Raw genomic sequence first — 22302 nt, forward strand, 5'->3', positions numbered from 1 at the left:
ACAAGACGGCAAACGTGCTCGCCTGCACGCGCGCGCGCAGGCGCATACATTCATAAGTACGTACATAGATTACATTAGGACTACTGGGTTTGTGTATGTCATAACAGATTTGCATCTGCGTGTGAGTGCATTGTCACCAAAACATGGCCTAGGCCTGCCTAAAGTTTCCTGATGAAAGAAACGGCCTCCAGACACAGAGAGTAGCAGCGAATATATATCCAAAATCAAATAACTGTATCTCAGAAAGCATTTTTATACACATTTAGGGGTTACACAATTACAAAGGGAAAATACTATTTTTTTTTCTGAGTGTATAATTCTCTCAGTAAATTTCAGTGTGCGCTCTCTTGTGACACGACGAATATTCAGACGATATTCGACCTCTTTCCACGTTCCTTGAATCGTGTTTGCTGTTGCCGTAGCCACAGATTTCCTTATGTGGGTTTTCAGATGTTGAAGATCGTAGATCTTAACCTGGGAAAAAATGGTCTTCACATAATTCCAGAAGAAATAATTCAATGAGGTTAAATCTGGCGAACTAGGAGGCCAAGCGATTGGTCCACCTGCCGATCCATCTCCCGGCCATCTCTCTGTTCAGGTGATTCCCAAAATGGTGGCAGAAATGTGGCGGCGTCCATCTTGTTGGAGGATAGTTTGAGGTGGCAATTGGGGCAGTCCGTACAGCTACAGCATGTCCAAGTACGAGCGTTCGGTCACAGTCTTTTCTGAAAAGATAAATTTTCCAATCAACTTCTCTTGGCTTCTCAAGGAGGACTCAATTCCATACAGTTAATCAGTTGATGCATTTTTATTAGTGAAATATAAGCAACAGTCAGCGACTTACCGAAATCTACAATAGTTTTGGGCCCTCTTTTGATGATGGCAAGTAACGAACTGCTGGAAGCATAGTCTTAGAGATTATATCGAACAAGTTTAACGTAGTAGGAATCTGTAATGTTATCGACCTAAATTATATACAGAAATGAGATAATATACTTTAATATCGTTAAATTATATACTTTTCTATATTCATGTTATCAGGTTGTTCAACTGAAACCTTTTCGAGGATTGTATTGGGCGAAGCAGTAGAGGCCCTTGAAATTATCTGCATGGGCGCTGAGGCAGACAGCCTGTCGATCCACTCCTTCGGCTACTGTACCTCTCCGGCGTTAATATTTTCGCGAAAGTGTCTCATTTTAATCACCTTAAGACATTAAATTAAATAATTTGAAGGAAAGTAGACTCTATAAACTGTTCATGGAAGCTCCTGTTGCAGTGGCAACTAGAGTAACACTTCTAGGTTATGGTACCGCGTAGTTTTGTATGTGGGTATCTGCTTTTCGGAGTAACACAACGTCTGCATCTTAAGCGTGGAAGATGGAGTCTATTCCACGTAGCCGTTGCTACCTAGCATTCAGACTGCACGCACTCACAACCGAGAAGACCACAGCATGACCCTTCACCGCCGACAGGAACTCAATAAACACTGATCTGGCAGCAAACAACGTCTAATGTAAGTGCCTTAAGCACTCTGTTAACCCTTCAAGACACAGAAGAAATGGAAATCTTCTAGTCTCTTACATTTTGCGTAGGGGTTTAAATAGATTTTTTTTTCGTGAGATTTTCCTATCTGCTGATCTTATAATCAAAGTCGTTTGCAAACATTGATACTCCGTAGCCAGCGCCTGACAGTCGGCATGCCTGGACGCAATCCAAAATGTGTCCGAACTTGACAGGAAATACAGGCTGCAACTTGGCAAAGTAGCCTACTGCTTCAGCCTCCGGCTGGAGAGCACGTCAAGGAAATGTCTCTACAGCTTTACTCCTCCTCACAATGTTTCGTCCCTTCGTTCCAGCATTTCTTCTTCTTCTTCTCCACTTCCACCTTCTACTTACAGGCCTACTTACCCCCTGTACTCTCTTTATACTTTTATTTATAATTATTTTTATTTATGTTCTTTATTTTTATTCTTTTTCTCTTCACCGCTATCTCCATATTTTGGGGGGCCTCTCTCGGTTTAAGACCGCTTCTGTGATCTAGTGGTCAGAGTTCCTGGCTACTGATCCAAAGGTCCGGGTTCGATTCTCTGCGCTACCAGATTTTCTGACAAGTAGTTGATATGGAACTGCGTCCACTCAGCCTCGTGAGGATAATTGAGGAGCTATTTCAAGGAAATAGCGGCTCCGGTCTAGAAAACGGAAAGTAACGGCCGTGGGGATCAGTTGCGCTGACCACGTGACACCCTCTATCCGCTAAAGTTGGCACTAACTTCGTCGACAAGTGGCGGTCGCTCTGTCGGTATAGTTCGCTTGCGGACTACAGGCCACGGAGTTTGGGTTTTTGTTTCTCCATCGGTTTAGTATAGGGCTATTTAATTAAAACATATTTCAGTGGAAAGTAGCTAACATGCTTACGAATCAACGTACAAATGAATTTTCTGTTCAAACTACGAACTCCACATTGGGAGAACACATCAGCTATCTATGGGTGTAAACATAGGCCATGACTCAGGAGAGAAGCGTTGTACAGTATTATCACTGAAGTTAACCATTGAAGTAGTTAGATTAATCAACATTTGTTTGAAAGAAAAGTACGATAAGTTTCTTATGGATGAGCATTTGTCTGACTCATTTCCTACTCAGAATGACCTGAAACACGGAGGTGTTCTGTGCCCATTGAGCCTTAACTTTGTTTCAGAATGAGCCCCGAGGAAGGTTTAAGGCATGCAAAATGCACTGAAATTCAATGTTACTTTGCTAAGCGAAAACAGAACCACCCTGAAGCAGACGGTAGTGAGGTCTAGAGTAAGCACAGAGCAAAAGAAGTACCTGTTCGTGTTCAGTCTTCGGATTGGAGAACAAGTTCGATAACAGATTCTTCAAGAATGAGACAAAGTGTAAATATTTGGAAAGGAAGACAACAAATAAAAACGATTCGTCAAAGCAGCTTACATTAGGGAACTTGCTACCATTCAGTTCAAAATCTTTTGTCTTCCCTTTGCCATTTAAAAGCGAAATCATTAAAAAAGGTAAAGCTGTCCTTGTAACAGGCCGCGAAGGCCCATAGGGTTGTGAGACGTCGAGGCTTCCTTCCACATTCTCTCTAGACAGTTGGCTCACAGATAGCGGTAAAGTTGTCAGCCTTACACTCCGGCCTCCCTTTACGCCTCAGGAAGATTAATTAGAATAAAGAAATTGTTTCTTTTTCTGTAGTATATTATTGGTGTTGAAATTATCGCCCCACAGTAAGGGAGAACATGGATTAATAACAGAAACAGGCGCAAACTCAGATCTCGAGATTGCAGGAACCACAGCGAACGACGCCGTCGAGAATTTGGTCCTATTGTTTCATGTTCAGGGGGAGGTGGGTTCAAGTATCGTTTCGGAGACCGACTGTCAGGAATGAGATTTCATGCGATTTTTCTCACTCCCTGCAGAAAATAATGAGATATCGTCCTAAAGCAGCATAGAGGAACCCGAGCCCAACTAGTGAGAACATACGTACGTAGGGGCACAAACACGGACGCAGAACGGAGAGAGAGTTTCTTTTCTCAAAAAACGAATTTTAGTGTGAACAACGATAATGCAATAGCATGGAAATATATTGACTTAAGATGCAGTGCACTGGGACGGTGTCAAAAAGAGAAAAATTTCCTGAAGATGGACAAGTAAGGCCGAATCTTGTAGCAGTTGACGTGATTTTAAAGTTATTTTAAATTAAAGATAGATTTTAAACAGTTTCAAGTTGCATTAAAGATGGAGGTGAAGGAGTGTGTGCTGTATCAATGCAGCATGATGCTCAAATATAATATCGGGTGCTCGGATGAAAGGTATCCAAAATAACAAAATTATATCTCGGAAACTAATTGTCATATATATATCCGGTTTATGTCATCGGAAAGGAAAACCCTGTAAGTTTTCTTTTCATGCCCGGCTTACGCGCATGCGCCGCCACATTTCTGCCACCATGTTAGGAATCACTTGGACAGAGAGATGGCTGGGAGATAGATCGGCCGAAGTGGATCAATCTCTTGGCCTCCTAGGTCGCCAGATTTAACCCCACTGGATTTTCTCTTGTGGGGTTATGTGAAGAACACTGTCTACCAGGTTAAGACCAACACCTGCAACACCTGAAAGCTCGCATGAGGGACGCTGTGGCTATGGTAACACCAAACATGTTTCAAGCCTGGATATTTGTCGTGCCACCAAGGGAGCCCACATTTAAATTTACGGAGAAAGTTATTCATTCATTCATCTGTAATCTGTCAAGACGACAGGTCCACAGTCTCTTCCAAAACAGTTCCTCCACTTAATGCGATCTAGAGCTTTCTCCTTCAAATGAGAATATCCTCTTCTGTCCCCAAGGTCATTCAGCATCTTCTTACGTCTTCTTCCTCGTCTTCTGGTCACTTCTATTCGCCCCTCTATCTTTCCTTCAGTAACTTATTTTAGAAGGCAGTTACCGCGTAAGCTATGACCAATCCAATTAGCCTTCCGTTTTCTTATTTCGTGTAGGATAGTCCTTTGCTCAGTGACTCTAAATAACACTTCTTCATTTCTCACATAATCGGTCCAACTGATCTTCTCCATCCTTCTCCAACACCACATTTCGAAGCTTTCCAGGTGTTTCTGATCTACTGCCCTAAGTGTCCATGTTTCAGCCCCATACAGAGCTATGCTCCAAATGTAGCATTTCACTAGTTTCTTCCTCAAATTTAAGTCCAATTTGCTGGTAAAAAGATTATTCTTCTTCTTGCTAAATGTAGCTTTTGCCATGGCAATCCTGGATTTAATTTCACAAGTACACCTTCCATCATCTGTTAACAAGCTACCCAAATATTTAAAACATTTCACATTCTCCAGTTGTTTTTGGTCTATCTTGATTGTGACTGGGGTTGGTTGTCTCGAAATTTTCATTACTTTTGTTTTTTCCAAATTCATTTCCATGCCATAGCACCTTCCAATTTCGATTAGTCTTTCAATCATACCCTGTAGCACAGTTATATATTCAGAAAAAAAAGATATTTTCTCGTAGTGGTGTAACTAGTAAACGTGCATAATAAAAGCTTTCTGAGTTATAATTATTTTATTTTAGATACCTTTCATCCGGACACTCGATACTTTCCAATTTACCATGCATATTCTTGTCCTAGCAGTCTGCATTACGCATCCTAAGCAGGTGTAGGCTGTCATGACCGTGACTTCTGGGATATGACACCGTGCAGTCTGGTAGAGCTATCTCGCTCGGCTTACTCTTCTTATGAATACGAAGATAACATGTTCCGCATAAACGCCGGCAAATTTCTACTCGAGTCCACGGGTCACAACCTAGCCGATGTCTGCTACTGGACAGAATTTCACAAAATACATTTCATTTAAACATGTTGAGTGGTATGGAGACAGAGTACACTCTCATTTGTGTGAAGAGCGTTGGGATAAAACTGCGTGTAATATATCGTTCAATTCTTTTGGGTAACACGAACCCACAGTCGCCCTTTCAGCCGTTCCAGTTCAGAACCTGCTGTTCAATTTCCTTACAGAAATTAATAATAGTTCCAGCGAAAGCTATTTGTGTGACATAGTAAACATGTCTAGAGCATCAAGTCTTGGGAGCCAATTCATTACACTTGTCAAAGGGCACTGAATAAATATAAACTTACTTGGGTTAAATTTAGACCGGCTCTATATCCAAATCAAAACAAGTTACGAGTATGAGCCCGCTTCTCCAGCAGAATGTCTGGCTTTCTGATAGTCTGTCCAAAAGTTTAACCACAGGAATACTAAAGTTGAAACCGGTCTTGCAGCTTAAAGTAGATATACTGTAAATATAAAATTATCCCTGTGCTTAACTAATTATGTAATACGACATGAAGGCTGTATGGGGAGTGGATGTACAGATATACATTTTCTTGATCTCGGCAATAGTTGGAGGTGAGTGGTCTGCTTCACGCCCCAGCCGCTTTACCTCCGGGGAAAGAGCCCCCAGTACCCATTGGATAGGAGGTTGGGTAGGCCCCAGAGGCGGTCTGGAATACGTGCAGTAGAGAAAATTCTTGTCTCTACCGGACTCTGACTCCGACCCCTCGGTCGTCCATCCCGTAGCCAGTAGTTCTATCTATTTATCTATCTATCTATGGATCTACCGCCCTTTTGTTGGACCTTGACCGCTTTTCTAGAATTTTAATCATACACACAGTTGGTAAGACTCCTTGGAAGGGGTGATTTTTCTGCGTTTTTTAATCTTGTTGTTGCGTCTACTCAGAAGGAGCTCTTACTTAGAGAGTTGCTTGCTCGAAACACAGGAGGAGACCTTTTTCAGTTGTCGGAGAACGCTGTGAACGAAAGTACGAGCAGTTTGAGCCAGTTTAACTGTGCCGGTGAGACGCTGAAGAAGCAGCGGCCATGACTAGTTGACATTTAGCATTGACAGAGATAATAAGAGATGATAGCTCCCAGTGCTGTGCCTTACGGCCACTTCATACATCGTGAAGTTTTGACAGCCACAGAGCTAGGTGAAGTACTTATGAATGCAGTGAAAGTTGTAAACAGTTTCAAAACAAGTTCCCTCATTCCGCGTGTGTCTGAAATCTTTTATTCGGCGATGCGTTCTGAAGAATTACAATTTTGATTTCGCACAGAAGTTTTTTGGATGTCTAGGGGTCGTGTACTTGAAATACATTTTGAGTTTATTAAAAAAATACACGATTATTTTGATCAGGAAGTCTGTACTTTCAAATTATTTGGATGGATAATATTAGGTAGCAAAGCGAGCCTGCCAAGTTCACATATTTGGAAATCTGAATGAATTGTACGTAAGCTTCCAAGGTAGAGGCAAGAACATCTGTAATATGTAGATGAGGTAATGACTTTAATGAAAGAAGCTGAGTTCTGGGCAGTTCGTGTACCTTGAATAACTTGCCATGCTTGACAATTTCATTTTCGCTTGAAGATAAAGAAGACGAGATTAATTTTAAGATTAAGCATACAATCTTCAGACATTTGGAATCACTACATGGAACACCAGTCTACTAATTTTCTGCTGAGGAAACAGAGAAATTTGGAAGGGTTTGAAATTCGTTTGCAGATGAAGTCACGAAGTTATCTTTGCCTATACAGAAAGAATATATCAGTCAATTGTCACATGATATGAATTTCAGTAGTGGCTGCTGTGAAGGCGAACTATACAGCATGTCTCATTGTAAGGATATTTTACAGAATGATCTCTGGACATCAAAAAAGAGTAAAAGCGATCATATGAGGGTGTACCCTGAAGATCTTCCTAAAAGAGCTCGAAACATCAGGAAATCTCTGTTCCTGTCGTCGTGCTGTGAAAACAGACCTTCAGCAACAACAGTTTTCAATCATACCATGGTCTGAAATTTTATGACCTGCAGATGCTTTAGGAATTCTGACCTGTAAACCAAGTAATTTTAGGAAAAGGATTAGGAAAGTGATAAATGAGGCGACGTGAAGGTTGAATGGATATCAGTAAAAATTTCAGTAAAGTGAAGTGAAGTGAAAAGTGTTAAGGATGGGAGGATTAAGGCGCGTCCACATTACTCGTGTTCGTGGGTCAGAAGCTTACTGCTGCCGGAAAACCAGGATCTGGAGCTGATATCTGTTGTGAAGAAACGCGAAGGCTTTGTATGCAAACCAGTTTGGGCGTCCACTTCGTCAGCTCCAGATCCTGATTTTCCGGCAGCAGTAAGCTTCTGACGCACGAGCACGAGTAATGTGGACGCAGCTTTACGTAAGTGTAGTAATTCGAAATGAAGGGAAAATGAGAACATTACATTAGGCATTTGTTACTGTTAGTTTGTTATGTAGTGTGTTTCACTTTGTGTACTGTGCTTTGTTTGAACGTGTTTACGTGTGTTATTTGTCTTTTGTCTTATTGTAGTACCACTGCCACGGGGTGAAAACCCATTTGCAGTTAAATAATAATAATAATATTGATAAAAGACTCATAGGCCCTCGTATTTTACCGGTACGGGTTAATTAGAATTACCTTAATTTTCTTCGAACACACTTAGGTGAACTACGCATCTTCACGTGTGGTTTAAACATTGTAGTGTGGCTGCGCGGAAATTATCGAGGATGCTGGATTGGTCGCAGACGTGAAGCTCAAGTTCCCTGGCCTACATGATCACCTCACTTGAATCCTCTCGATTTCTTTCTTTGGGGATATATGGAAACCAAAGTCATTGCTAGTACAGTCGGCACTAGAGAGGAATTGTGGCCTCGAGTTAAACAATACACCAGAGACCTTCGAACGCTTGCGATTTTCTTCTTCGTGTACAGCTGAGTTTTATGTCCGTGAACATGGAGCCATTTCGAGCAATTCTTGTAGGAATGTGTAAATAAACAGGTTATTAATAGCCATTCCGTTTATTTTCTTCTTATAGAAGACCCGTTAAACTTAGTACGTATTTAAGGTGTCAACATGGATGTTGAAATTAGAATAGATGTAACTTTTTATGGTAGCCCCTCAGGCTGCGGATTAGTATTCATATGAACTTTGTAAAACATGTCGTGTAACAGTGTAGAAGCAGATGTTGATCTGAGGTTATGTCTGACAAGCATGAAACTCAGCATTTGTCTACTCATTGGCAAAATGCAACTCAGTAAACCCACTAGTACTTCACTGATATATTGTGTTTTTGGACTTTATCCATCGTCCTGGTTTTTAAGATAACAAATAAAAACACGACGTTTCGGAAACTGGATCTGTTTCCGTCCTCAGGTGAAGGAAAAGGGAAACACCTATTCTGTTGGGTCCGTTTCTAATGGACCCAACAGAATAGGTGTTTCCCTTTTCCTTCACCTGAGGACGGAAACAGATCCAGTTTCCGAAACGTCGTGTTTTTATTTGTTATCTTAAAAACCAGGACGATGGATAAAGTCCAAAAACACAATATATCAGTGTGTTATACACCATCATCAGAATCCTATAGTAACTACCACTAGTACTTGCCAAAATGAGCTTTATTGTGAACGAAGCTATTAAAATATTCCTATTTCGTTGTAACTAGCACTGTCTGTACAACCATATGTCTTTAGAATAAATTACACGTAGCTCATGAAGCAATCTCCTGCAATCACATAACTGGTATTCTTAACACTCTCATGAAAAAAGAAAATGTGCATAACTTCGTATGTACATACTACAAATATTTCAACAAATTCACCATTACTTGTAGCGTTAGGTAAAGATTTAGTTGATTGCCTCAAGTAATGTTTGTGAAATAGGCAAACTTGCTGTTTTTCCACATTCTCCTGCAGGAGCTGAGGAAAGCCACAGAAGCCTGTAGCTAAGATAGTCTGTGTTCCGTCCGATATTCGAACTGAGAACCTCCTGAATACAAGTCAGAAGCAGTACCCTGAGCCAACCTGCTCGTTAAGAAGGCTATGGAATGATGAATTTGATATTATCAGAATGAAGGGTGGGCTATAAAGGTTTGTACCCAGTGGTGCAGTGGTGAATACTAATATTTTTTTTTCCTTTGGCGCTACAGCCCAAATTTGGGCTTTGGCCTACCTCCATGAAAATCTCCCTTTCATTTCCGTTTACTAGATCTTAGGCATTTGGTAGGACCCCTTGGGCGGGTGATCAGTTCGTAACAAGGCCTCTCTCTACCTGTACACAAACACAAAAAAACGCGCACATACACACAAACAAACAAACATTGAACATCCATGCCCTGAGTGGGATTCGAATCCACGATCCCGACTTCCGAGCGAGTGAAGACAGTGGATACCTTAGACCACTCGGCTACCGTGACCGGCGAAAACTAGTATGCCGTTACCGGAAACTTGGTTAATGAGTTGATGCAAAATTTCCGAAAATAATATCTATAATTTTGTCGTTCGAAAATCAACATTTTTCTTCCACTGTCTGCAGAACACGTTTGATTGCTGTAAATGAAATATTAACTACCTGCGTGGTTCTCTATTCGCCGCATCCAAGTTACTTTGCAGTGGCTCCTTTAGTTTGTTCTAGTACTTGCAGATGTAGACCAGAGCCTTACAGCGCGCGGTGTACGTCGTGAAGGTAACCGTATGACGTAAATCCACAGTCTCTGGATTCAAGTTCGCGGTGTACAAGGAGAGGCAGTTAAATTTCCGTACCATATCTCTCAGGCATATCGAAGAAAACTCAATATAACATAATGGAGTGAAGTGCACAGAATTTTAAGCACATTCTTTACTACTATCCTTCAGAAATATTCCAGCTAACTCCACGAAATGAAGTCATCCTTGAAGAAAGGATATTCCTCTCAAACAGGTATGAAACACCCGCCTTATACGGAACCAGAAGGTTCATTTCCATCCCGTGTCATATGAATTAAGCCTAAATCTTACACCGCATATCCTTAAGATTTATTTTAATATTATTAATATAATCGCAAGCAATATGACAAACAAAAGAAACACGTACTCACAATCAAAGGCAAAATCTAAGCAAGGTGTACCATTTAGACAATAACAATCTAATCTGTGTTACCTTGACAGCCACGATGCAATAATAGTAATAATAATAATAGACATGTTACCAATATTAAAAACAGAATATTTAATCATTTCAGAGGTCTTCCCAAACTTATAATTAATAAAAATTGTCTTGCCGTTGCACTCTGCTTATCAGAAGTGTGCGTAACTGGCCAGCTCATTAAACCCAGAAATGTGCCAGAATATCCCTTGGGGTAGTTATCTCCAAGTTGAAGGCCACTGATATGGCAAGAAAATCGTTTGTTCTGAATGTTGCTACAGCACATGTTTTCCTCGTTTGTTTCTGCCACCTTTTGATGATGTCGGTGGAAGAAAAGGCACGGAGTCTGGATCGGTCGCTGTATCCTTCAGAAGTGTTAAAAATCCATGATAGTTCTTAACACGAATATATCTGAGAGAGTAACCTCGTTACTTTCTTACTTACGAACTCACAGAGTTCAGTATGATGACAGGTTTCTATAAGCTTTTAGTCCCGAGTGTTCAATTTTTACTCCACAGATTGCGCTAGCGTAGGTACAAAATGGTTTCACAATTTTTCCGTGTCATCCTATGCATTGGTTTTCATGGGCTTAGTTTGTTGCAAAAAAAAAAAATAAAATAAAATAAATTTCCTCTCTTAGTTTCACATCTGTGCATGTTTTGTCACAATTTTATTACATATTTTCCTTCATCTCGCTTCTACAAAGCCTGGTCTCAGGCATTTATACAGTTGTAGTCATACTGACGTGTGTTGTTAAGAAAAGGCATTCACCATAAGCATGTATGTGCGATACGTACATTTGACAAAGGTGAAGCCTACTCATAGGAGACAAACCCATCCTCTCGCAAGGGTTCGGTTGCAAAAAACAAGATATATCTTTGTGATCCTCAAGGGGCTTGGCGATAAACCCCCAGTTGGAGTGTGACTCTGACATATGTTACCCAGTGACTGAGGTTAGCTCTTTCTAAGGGTCCCAACAGAGAAGTGTCTACCTCTCACCTGAGGACGGAAACAGATCCAGTTTCCGAAACGTCGTATTCTCTAGTTTTTAGCATAACGGATGATGGACAAATTCTAAAAACCCAAGAATTCTGAGTCAGAGGTGCTTATCGGGTTTGAATTATTGCTGTGAAAGCAATAGGTGGTACATTACATTTCACACTGGAAACTTTCTATGTGAACTGTCGTTAGCATGAACTGGTACTTTCGCAACACATGAATACAATCACGAATGTCATGCAAAGCATGTGTATGGTTAGCAACACATTTCAGGGATCCTTATGTGACACACACTCCATGTGTAGAGACACAGACCGACCATTCATTCCTAGTTTCTCCATTGTCTACTCCTTTCGCGGTGTAGGTATTTAGATAAACATGGCGTCATTTCCGTTCGTGACATGACGTACGTTTCCGTTTCCAGCTCTTTCTTTCTTCTATCTCTCTCTCTTTCTCTCGTTCCTTTCTCCGTTCGGTTATGTACAGTCGTACTAGAAGGAATCTCTCTCAATAGCGAACGAACTCAGCGCTGACATTTTCAGTTTCGGGTTCCATTCGTACCCTTATCGCTGGGCTTGCCTCGACTCGTACGAAGTGTGAGAGCATTCAGCACAGTGGGGAAGAGCTATCAGGCCTATTGTCGAAACTTGTTCCGTCAGAAATTCGATTTAATGGAACAGCAGGCGCTGAAACAGCAACCGGCATTGTTAGAACTATAATCTGAAATCAAAATTAGAGTAAAGGTAAATTTACGTCAGTGCTCAGCAACCAAGTCGTGAAGGCGTGTGGGGGAGTGGAGGTAAGATCGAAATATTTTGTACCTCGCCACTAAATTCAGTTGCCGAACAAGGTGATCTAGATGTAATGATCTAGATTTTTATTTGAGAGGTGCTCGGTTCGAATTTCGGCCGGGACATCGATTGTTTTAGATGATTGTTTTGTAGGTTGTCTTTGATACATACCCAGGATTCTTTCACCTAGACTAAAGCGGCTTGAGGCTGGCTACTCTTGTCAACCCAATACTGAGTTTAAGAATGCATGGAGCTTTACCTCCACTTCCCCGTACGTCATCATCGAGTAGTGCTTAATGAAGCAAAAGGACAACTTTGGAACTGAACGTCTCTGTTCAGTGGGTATTGCTTCTGCATGGTTAGCTAGAGGCTCCGGCTCGAAGGCCCCGCTTTCCTGATTGAGGTTTTTGTGACGTACCAGGTGTTCACCAAGCAGAGGCCGCGCCTAGGAACTTGGACTCTTTTCTTTCATATCATGTCCCGTTGGTCATTCTGTCTTTCGATGCTGAGCAAATCTTTGCTGTTTAGACCGCGTCATTAAATAAGAATTAAAACTCATTATTGTCCTATATTACGGGACGTACCGCTGTACTTTTGAAAGCCAACCAGCGTCTCGGAGTAACATGTCGCCACTATCTCCTTCGTGAAGACTGAGGCGACATTTTCGTCCGACTTTACCCTACATGTTGACTTCCAACGGACTCACTTACTTACTCATGGAGCTGAGCCCTTCCGGAGGAGCCGCCAATTCTCCAGCTACTCAAGAATTTCCCAGCATTTTATGGAACCCGAAGGTTCATCACCGTGTTCACAAGAGCCATCCGCCATCCCATCCTATTTCTCTAAGATCCATTCTAATATTGTCCACCCACCTACGCCTTGGTCTTCCCTGTGGTCTCTTTCCTTCTGGCTTTCCAACCAATATCCTATACGAATTCCTCGTCTCCCCCATTCGTGCTACATGACCTGCCCACCTCATCCTCCTTGACTTGATCAACGGACTACACCGGTCTGTATCCCAGTACCGTTATGAGAACCTCAAATCCTGCAAATTAAAACTCGTGTTTTGTAGGTCTATTTGCAGGCCTACTCGGGATTTCACGACTTCGGAGATAAGCTACCATCAGCGTGTTGCAGTTCTCCCTGAGCTTATGTGACAAATGTTGCCTTAACAGAGACCAAGGGTGCCTCAATTTACGTTCCTTTAACTTCTAAATTTACACTTATCCCGCCGTTCTGTTGTATGTAAAGCGACCCAGTAAGATATCTCCATGCAGCAGAATCCACTTGAGAAGCTAATAGTTGGCAGCTATTTCGTTGAGGCACTATGCTACAAGCCGGAAGGTCACGGGTTCGATTTCGGAAGAGGTCATTGGATTTTTTTAATTTGACCTAATCTTTTCAGCCTTACTCTGGCCCTGGGGTCGATTCAGCCTCTAACAGAAATGAGTACCAGAAATTTTCCTGGTGGTAAAGAGCGGCTGATGCATAAGGCTGACAACCTTACCGCCATCTGTGAGCCGATTGTCTAGATAATGTGGGAGGCTTGAAGTCTCAAAACCCTGTGGGCCTCCACGGCCTATTACAGGGATACTTTTGCCTTTTCTTAATAGTCGCCCCAGCCTGAATAGCGAAGTCGGTATAGCGACTTGCTACGGACTGGACGACCGAGAGATCGGAGTTCGAGTCCCGATAGGGTAAACAATTTTCACTTCTCCATGTCGTCCAGCCCGACTCTGGGGTCCGCCCAACCTCCTATCCAATGGGTACCGGAGGCTCTTTTTCGGGGCTAAAGCGGCCGGGGCTTGAAGCTGATCACTCACCTCCAACCAGTCCCGAGATCAAATAAATGTGGGTCTATATATCGACTCCCCCATAAGTCTTCATGGCGTAGTGCTTAATTAGTTAAGCGCAGAAACAATTTTACCTTTTGTTTTTACCCAAGTCTTCACGAAATTCCCCGGTCTTTATGGAGCAGCAAGATCTTGCCACTAGATCCTAGCCAGAATCACACAAATCCGGCCTCCATTGTCCCACCTCTATAAAATCATCATCATTAGCAAGACAGCTCTTTTGGGCCATGGTCTTTCTTAGAAGGCACCCGGTTTTCATTCTTTGCATTTCGCAACAGTATTTTTTTTAGAGAGAAAGGTTGTTAGCTTTGCTTCAAGACCCAACATGGAGGACCGGGTTTCTGTATTTATGTCCCGCAGTGACAGGGTGGCCCAGTGGCCAAAGTGGTGTTATTATAACTCGCCTCTAGATGGGACATTTGTATAAAGGCGCGTCCACATTACTCGTTCTCGTGTGACTCGCTATGCTAGCGAGTAATGTGGACGATATGACAAGTCACGAGACAAGCAAATTTTAAATTTTTAATTTAAAAACTATAGCCAATAAATTAAAATACGACTACAGCCTATACACACTACGAGTAAATATACGGATCCTCACGCGCCGAAGCCTGGCGAGCAACTGAAGTAGTGTGGACGAAGTAAAGTAAAAGCCAGACGAGTCTCCCGACGATCACAAGCCTGGCGAGCATGAGCACGAGCACGAGCACGAATAATGTGGACGCGCCTTAAGATACCTTTAAATATTATCTGCTATTCGGAGTCAGGGTTTCCCTCGTGGTGGCAACTGTTCTGGTTGAATATAAACCAATACTCAGAAACGCATAGTCGGCCATGCCGTCGGCGCGCCGAAAGTGAGCGTGCTGCGGTACAGACCCTAACAAGCCATAAAGCCCCCGTGTACTCAGCTTCACCACGCAGCCAAATGTGTTCTTGCAGTTGTAATTGCCAAGGAACATTTGAAGGGTGCCAAGTGTATTAAAAGAGATTGTGACATGCGTTTCCCTGGCGAGTGGGAATATTCATCTTCATATGTACTAACCAGACTTTACAATTCAGAGATCTTCCCTTCGAGTCGCATAAAAGTTCATTCACATACACGTGTTTGTCACTGATGTTCAGTTACACGTTTTTTTATTCAGGTTTTCATTGACACGTTTCAGTGGCCGAACATACGTACCGTTTTCACTCTTTTTTTTTTCCTTGGCACTACAGCCTCAGTGGGCCTAGGCCTACCTCCATGAACTTCTCCGTTCACTTCGGTTTTTTTCTAGATCTTACACATTCGGTAGGAGTCCTTGGGCGGGTGATCAGCTCGTCGCAAGGCCTCTACCTGTACACAAACACAGAAAAACGCACACACACAAACTAAACATTCATGCCCTGAGTGGGATTCGAACCCACGATCCCGGTTTCCAAGCGAGCGAAGACAGTACACGCCTTAGGCCGCTCGGCTACCGTGACCGGCGTTTTCACTCTTCACTGAATAATATTTGACAGATTAAATCAAGGAATATTAGGTGACAGGTTATGTAGTGCATTGAGAGAGATAAGAAATGCGTACAGAATTTTAAATGGGAAACCTGAAAGGAAAAGGGAAGCAGGATTTAGGTATGTGGACTTGATTCATCTGATACAATATAGGGTCGAGTACTTGGCCCTTGTGTACACGGTAATGAAATTTCGGGCATCATAAATTTAAAGGAATTGCAAACTAGGTGAGGTATTACCAGGTTATCCAGAAGGACTCTGATCCGTGGAGGAGATTATTGCCATATAAACCAGTGTTTCTCAACCGCCGGGCAGCGGCTCGATACTGGACCATGGCATCAGTTGTACTGGGCCCTCTTCTGATATAACAAAATTAGGTAATCCTCGCATATTTTCTGAACACCATTGCTCTAATGTTTAGAAAACACAAAGAAGAAGAAAAAGAGGTAGGCAAATGTCGAAAATGAAAAATTTTGAGAAGAGAGAAGACGATGGAGGTTTTTCCTACATTGATGCTTATAAAAGAGAAACGATGCTAGAGGAAGAAGAAGGATAAGGAGGAAGAGAAAAGGAGAACAGTTGTTTATTGCACAAATTCGTATGGCACAGGGTGATATTTACTGACTGTTTACTTAAAATTATGAGAGTTTCATTAGTAGCAGTGTTTGTTACAAGAATCAACAAGTAACAAGGTCGACTTTGCAATGTTTGTGTCGTTTTACTAGAATCATTGTTTCCTTTTTCACAGTTGCATGTTGCTTTAACGAAAGAATATCAGAAAATAGTTTTCCAAGTACTAGCATACGTCAGCGAGGCTAATGGAAAATTACTCAAAGATAATACACTTCTTTACTAAAGCAGTGTTCATAGCACAAAACCTTCAAGGGAAAGCAAATTTCAGATGCTTTCATAGGCTTCCTGAGGAGATTTCGATGCAGATCAGCGCGGACAGTAGCGTTTGTGTGATGTGCAAACTCGTACGTGTAGCACTCTACCTCGTATTTTATAGCCTCCACAGGGCTCCTGGGAAACTTTCCATCCACAGAAGAGTAGCGCACTGGGTGGCTCCAACACCAGTCATTATGTTGAACTTGAGGACCAAACAACGGTGACTAAGGTAGGCAGCACACGGGCGTGCCTCAAGACACGATGTCTGCGACATGACGCAAAGAGAGGAGCACAGTTGAAAGGAATGAGATTATGAAAACCGCCGCACACCGTCAGAGTCATGATGCTGACGTCAGCTTCGTGCTGCAGACACGTGCAGTAAGACTCGGCATGTTCCTTCTCTGTGCGTCAAGACTCAGACATCAGTACTCAAGGAACAGTACCAGTGTACGTTATCGACATGACGTCATGTCATCAACTGGAGAAGATGTGACAAGACGCAGACAGATGCTACTTCGGTGTGCGGACTACGATCTGAATCACGAATGAAGCAAGACTGCGTCTTTTGTCTCATGTCGTGATGCTTGTCTTGACACAGTTGGTATGCGGCCGCCCTAAGACTGCGGCCTTCTTCAGTTGTAACGCCGCATAGTTAGGAGAGAACCCGATATTTGAGAGGAATATTTTCAGGATCGGGAAAGTAAGCCAAGTAATAAACTATCAGAAGGAAGCTGCAAGGTCAGTTCTTGAGCCTTTAGAGTTCAACTTGCCGCTTGCTTCTGATGGCTTCTTACTTGACATATTCTTCGACCCTGAAGAAAGAGATAGTATGTTCCTGCGAAAAGCCGAACTGTTTCCGATCTAGACGGCATCACAACTCAGAAGGTCGCACACTTCGCCAGTGTTTATGGTGTGCTGTAATACTGAACTCGTTTAAATTCAGCCGGTAAAAGAAATCGAAACAAAATGATTTGATGTGCTAAATGAAAAATTTAGACACTGTACGAATAGCGTAACAATTTTGGCGTGTTCCACCCTTTCGTCTAATCATTTCGAGAACCAGAAGCCTTCGGAAAAAGTGTACTGTGTATAAAATGCGTCTCATTCGTCCCTACGAAGTTGGTGCAAAATTGATCGAGGTCCATAAATCTTGCAGTTTTTGAGACAACTGAACAAGATTTATTACTTACACGTTTATTTCATGACTTGCGTATTTTTGAAATTCTAATACAAAATATTACTTCAGAAGGCCAAGGGTCGCTCATCCTGTATGTTGCAATTAATGATCATTCGAAATGACAAAATACGGCGTTGCCGTGGGTTGCAGTGGCATAACGGCCGCATCAGGTTTTGTGAAAATGGGTTATTGGGTTCTAAAGCTAAAATTACGATCACAAAACAGGATCACTTTTTAAGTCTGCTTTCTTTCCTTTTTACGCAAGGAAAACATGATAAAAGTAATATGCACCCCCATAATATATTGTCATGTTTTAGAATTTGCGCGTGACTTTGGATTGAATGATTTAATTTATTGCACCTTATACATTCATACACTCGGGACCTCAGGCGATACAGCGCAATCGCTATTCTGCGCACTTTCCAGTTCACCGTTGCACACGCACTAGGGTTCTCAGTCTTCACTGGCCGTGTCCTGGCAACGGATTTATCACAATCTCACTGTGACTTCAAATCACACATGAAGTCTTCTTTTCACAGCCTAATTCCTTTCTTGCCATTATTCTGCAATTGCTAATTCCGAGGATCCGACTCAATTTAATTCCTCTGCTCCCAAGCTCATATCCTGGCAAGATGGCATCCCAAAACTCGACTCTTCGCTTGAGTACTGTTCTCTACTCGGTCGTGTCTTCTGTGCCCCCCTGTAATTGGTCTGATGGATGAGAATGTGAACGCCATTGCTATCAGACAGTACGAATTTACATCCCCACGGAGATCGTAAGGCAGGTTAGAGTCAACTTTGTCCTTTTATTCTCCTGTTAATTTAAGGCGTGTTCATCAACAAATAAAAGCCTTGCATTTAGTGTGTTTTGCAATGGCTGTCCCTGTCTGGATGCTGCGAAATAGAGCAATATACACGTTGCATACGACTTAAAAACCTACACTGAGAAATTCCGTTCTTCTTCTTCTTCTGAGCCTGAAGTCTGATGCCTCTGCGTCAACATATTATATCTTGGGCATACGATTATGATGTAAGATCTCAATGTCCCGTTGATTTAAGTAGTCTTCGCTGCTAATAGTTGAATAGAAGTTTTGTCTTCCAGCTGTAATTAATCAGTAGTTCCAAGAGATTGAAATATAAACAACGAGCATTGAAATCTGTTTGATTACGTAAGTATGACATTTTGGTAATAATATATGACGTCAGGTTTCAAGTGCTTCGATATATATGTTGAGGCTGACAGGTTCTAAGTATAATTTATAATTCAGTGATCCATTTGCAATAAATATTCACGATGTAGAAGCGATTTAAAGGAAGTCGAGCCAGAGAATATTTGTTGGCTCCTGATGGATATTGATAAGGACTACACCAGAGGCGAAATACTTGTACGAGCTTAAATTGTCAGTAGCTACCTTTAAGGTTAGTGCAATATGCAGTCCCCACTTTGAAGTCTTTGCGTTTTTAAATTAGTATTAATTTCAGTTTAGATTCACTTAAAATTGGTTGTAGACTGAAACACTTGCTGGCATATTCAAACTCAGCCTTAATAAACCTACGAGAAACACCCATTTTCTGTATGTAAAAATTGAAATTTCTTTTGTCATCCATTAAATCCGTGATGTTCAATGTATTGGCATCTGATTCGCTATGCCGTATGAATATGTCAGCGCATTAAGTTTGCTGTCAGAAATGTCGTGTTCCCTTGATGACGGTTCTTCTGTCGCGGGCAGAAAATAGATCCCGGGAACACAAACTTGTGCGGTTTCTCGCAGCGAAGGGGACCAGCTGAAGAAGTTTGAGAAGTGACATATGTCATTTGGGGAGAGGATACATATTATTAGCCGTTCCTTAATGATAATATTGTTACATGTACACACATTGCTAGGCAACGGACTGGTAAACACGTTCCCGCAGAAGCAAACGCGCGGAAAAATAGGACGTCTATTGCTAGGCAACGAAGCTGCAAACACGCATCCTTAACAATAGAAGACGGTGTTTTCCATGGGATCCGAGCAGAGAAGTTATATTGAAGATGATCGGCGCTGCATGTTCAGTTCTCGGTAGGAGATAGCCACGGAAATTTCGTAGTTGAAAAATAATTAGGAGGCCGCTTGTGAACACTTAACGTGTGATTTGAAGACTTCATGTTTACAGTGATATCTGGAGTGTGACAGTTATATTTCCTGTGTTAAAATCCGTTGCCAGGGAACAAATAAGGAAAACTTTCCAGAGGAATAGTCATTGTTGAAATCTCTTACATAGCAACGACTAAGGCAAGTATAGAAGATTTTATGTGTTACAATTACAGTAATCATTTGAATGTTATAATTAATTGTAGTTACGGCTTGTGAATATCCAATAAACAGATTCGTCAATCCAAGCCCGCGTTATTAGTCACTAATGCACGGGGCAATATCAGAGAAAGGAACCAAAGAAAAAATTACGCACAGAATTATCCACCGAAGAATCTTACGTTTCCATTTTGGTGCTCTTTGGGTAATTTTTATTCTCTTAGTACTTAGGTCACAGGTGATTCCCACCGCGGCGGCCCGGGTTCGATCCCGATCTACTCAATTGGGGTTTGTGGTGGACAAAGTGACGCTGGGGCAGGTTTTCTCCGAGTAGTTCGGTTTCCCCTGCCAATCTTCATTCCACCAATTGCTCCACAGTCACCCTCACCTATCACCTGGGGCTGGTACAATAGGCCAGAAGTGGCCGCAGTACAAGGGCCTTAGTCCCACCCCACTAGCAATAAAAGAAATATTAGGCCACAGGTGAGCCAAGTGAGAGCTGGGAGAGAGTGAGCATTCAGTAGAATGACAACTGGCAGAGGAATCCCAAATTGCCTCAGTTTCACTTTGTCCAGCACAGATCCCACATGAACTGAAGCAGGATTGATCTCGGTCCGCCGCGATGGGAGGCTGGCTACTATGGCACGAGCGCTAGTATTATTTAAAGCAATGATTCCGCACGTTTTCTGACTCACGGACGGATAAAATAGCAGTGCTCCCGCTTACTGATACCCTGTCTCGCACTGTAGGGTGCAAGTAGCCTGCTGTAGCACGTCTGAGCACGAATATCCACGCCATTATCATTTAGGTTGAACATCTACATGCATATCTGATGGAATATGAAATAATGCAATTTGTCAGATATATCCATCTTCCAGACGTTCTTCTTATATCTAGGGGGGAGGGGGAGTGCGCAGAGTAACTGCAAAATTAAAATATAATAATGAGTATGTTTGGAATACGTTGGGGTTATTTTCAATGCAGTTGAATGTGTACGTACTTTGTTGTTGTTGTTGTTGTTGTTTTTGTTTTTGCTGCTGCTGCTGTTGTGCGTATTTTATTTTGTTGTGTCTTATGTAGTAATGAGCGTTCTGTATGGTTGACTCTGTGTTATATATTGTGGTTTGTGTCTGTATGCTGCTACCTAATATTTAATTTATGTAACGTTTCAAATATCCAGTGTTAGGTGTGTCCCTTGTCACCGTGGCATGGCGCGTCCTCAGGTTACGCATAGAGAAGCCCTCCAGGTATGGAGGGCAGCTGAGAATATATTGAATAATCAGTCGCGGACAACCGACAATGGATAGTCCTCCAGCTTGGGGGGTTGATCGTGGTGCTAACAACTCCTCGCCGTAAAAATTAGCTTGTTACGAAAGATCACAAGAAGCCTGGGGCCTCGACGGATTCTTTGGATAAACGACCTAAGCGAAAGAAAATTAATATGAGATTTTGTGCTTGAAATGTTAGAAATATGTATAGGGCAGTGGTGGAAGAAATCTCAGAATATAAGTTAGATTTAGTGGGAGTACAGGATGTCAGATGGAAAGGGGAATGAAAATCATGAATTGGATACAGGTTTTTTCGTACATAAGAGAATCGTATCAGAAGTTAAGAGGGTAGAGCCTGTTAGTGACAGGATTTTGTACGTAATAGTAAGAGGTCGCTTGTGTGATATCTTTGTTCTGAATGTCCATGCCCCAACAGAGGATCAAATTGATGATATAAAGGACAGTTTCTACGAAGAACTAGAACATACGTATATATTCGATAAAGTCCATAACACCACGTGAAAATCTGTTAGGAGATTTCAATGCCGAAGTAGGGAGGTAAGATATTTTCAAACCAAAAATTGGGAATGAGAATTTGCATGAAATTAGTAATGATAATGGAGTTAGAGTAGTAAACTTTGCCACATCAAAAAATCTGATTGTCAAAAGCACGATGTTCCCACATCGTAATATTCATAAATTTACTTGGACTTCTCCTGATTGGAAGAAGCAAAACAAAATCGACCGCATTTTGGTACATAGGAGATGGAATTCAAGTACGTACAATTTATGTCCGAACGTTCAGGGCAGCAGATTGTAACACTCACTGACCACTATCTGGTAGTCGCAAAAGTTAGGGAAAGTCTGGCAGTGAGCAAACAAACAACGCACGGAGTTCATATGGAGAGATTCAACCCCAGTAAATTAAACGAGTTAGAGGGCAAGGAGAAGTATCGTGTTGAAATCTAAAAGAGGTTCGCGGCTTTCGAAAACTTGGACACTGAGGTGGGTATTAATAGAACTTAGGAAAATATTGAAGAGAATAATGAGGAGCT

The 22302-nt window shown here is 42.0% G+C and overlaps 1 long non-coding RNA gene across 1 annotated transcript in view; it reads right to left on the reverse strand.

The window, feature by feature from the left end:
• Nucleotides 1–266: 266 nt before the first annotated feature.
• The window catches only part of LOC117282175, a 58551-nt gene continuing 36515 nt past the window's right edge, over nucleotides 267–22302 (reverse strand). Inside the window, exon 3 of the long non-coding RNA XR_004512816.1 lies at nucleotides 267–725. This is a non-coding gene — a long non-coding RNA (uncharacterized LOC117282175). The remainder of the gene's footprint in view (nucleotides 726–22302) is intronic.

The sequence above is a fragment of the Cryptotermes secundus genome, unplaced genomic scaffold (assembly GCF_002891405.2).
Source record: "Cryptotermes secundus unplaced genomic scaffold, Csec_1.0 scaffold5, whole genome shotgun sequence".
Taxonomy (NCBI): Eukaryota; Metazoa; Arthropoda; class Insecta; order Blattodea; family Kalotermitidae; genus Cryptotermes; species Cryptotermes secundus.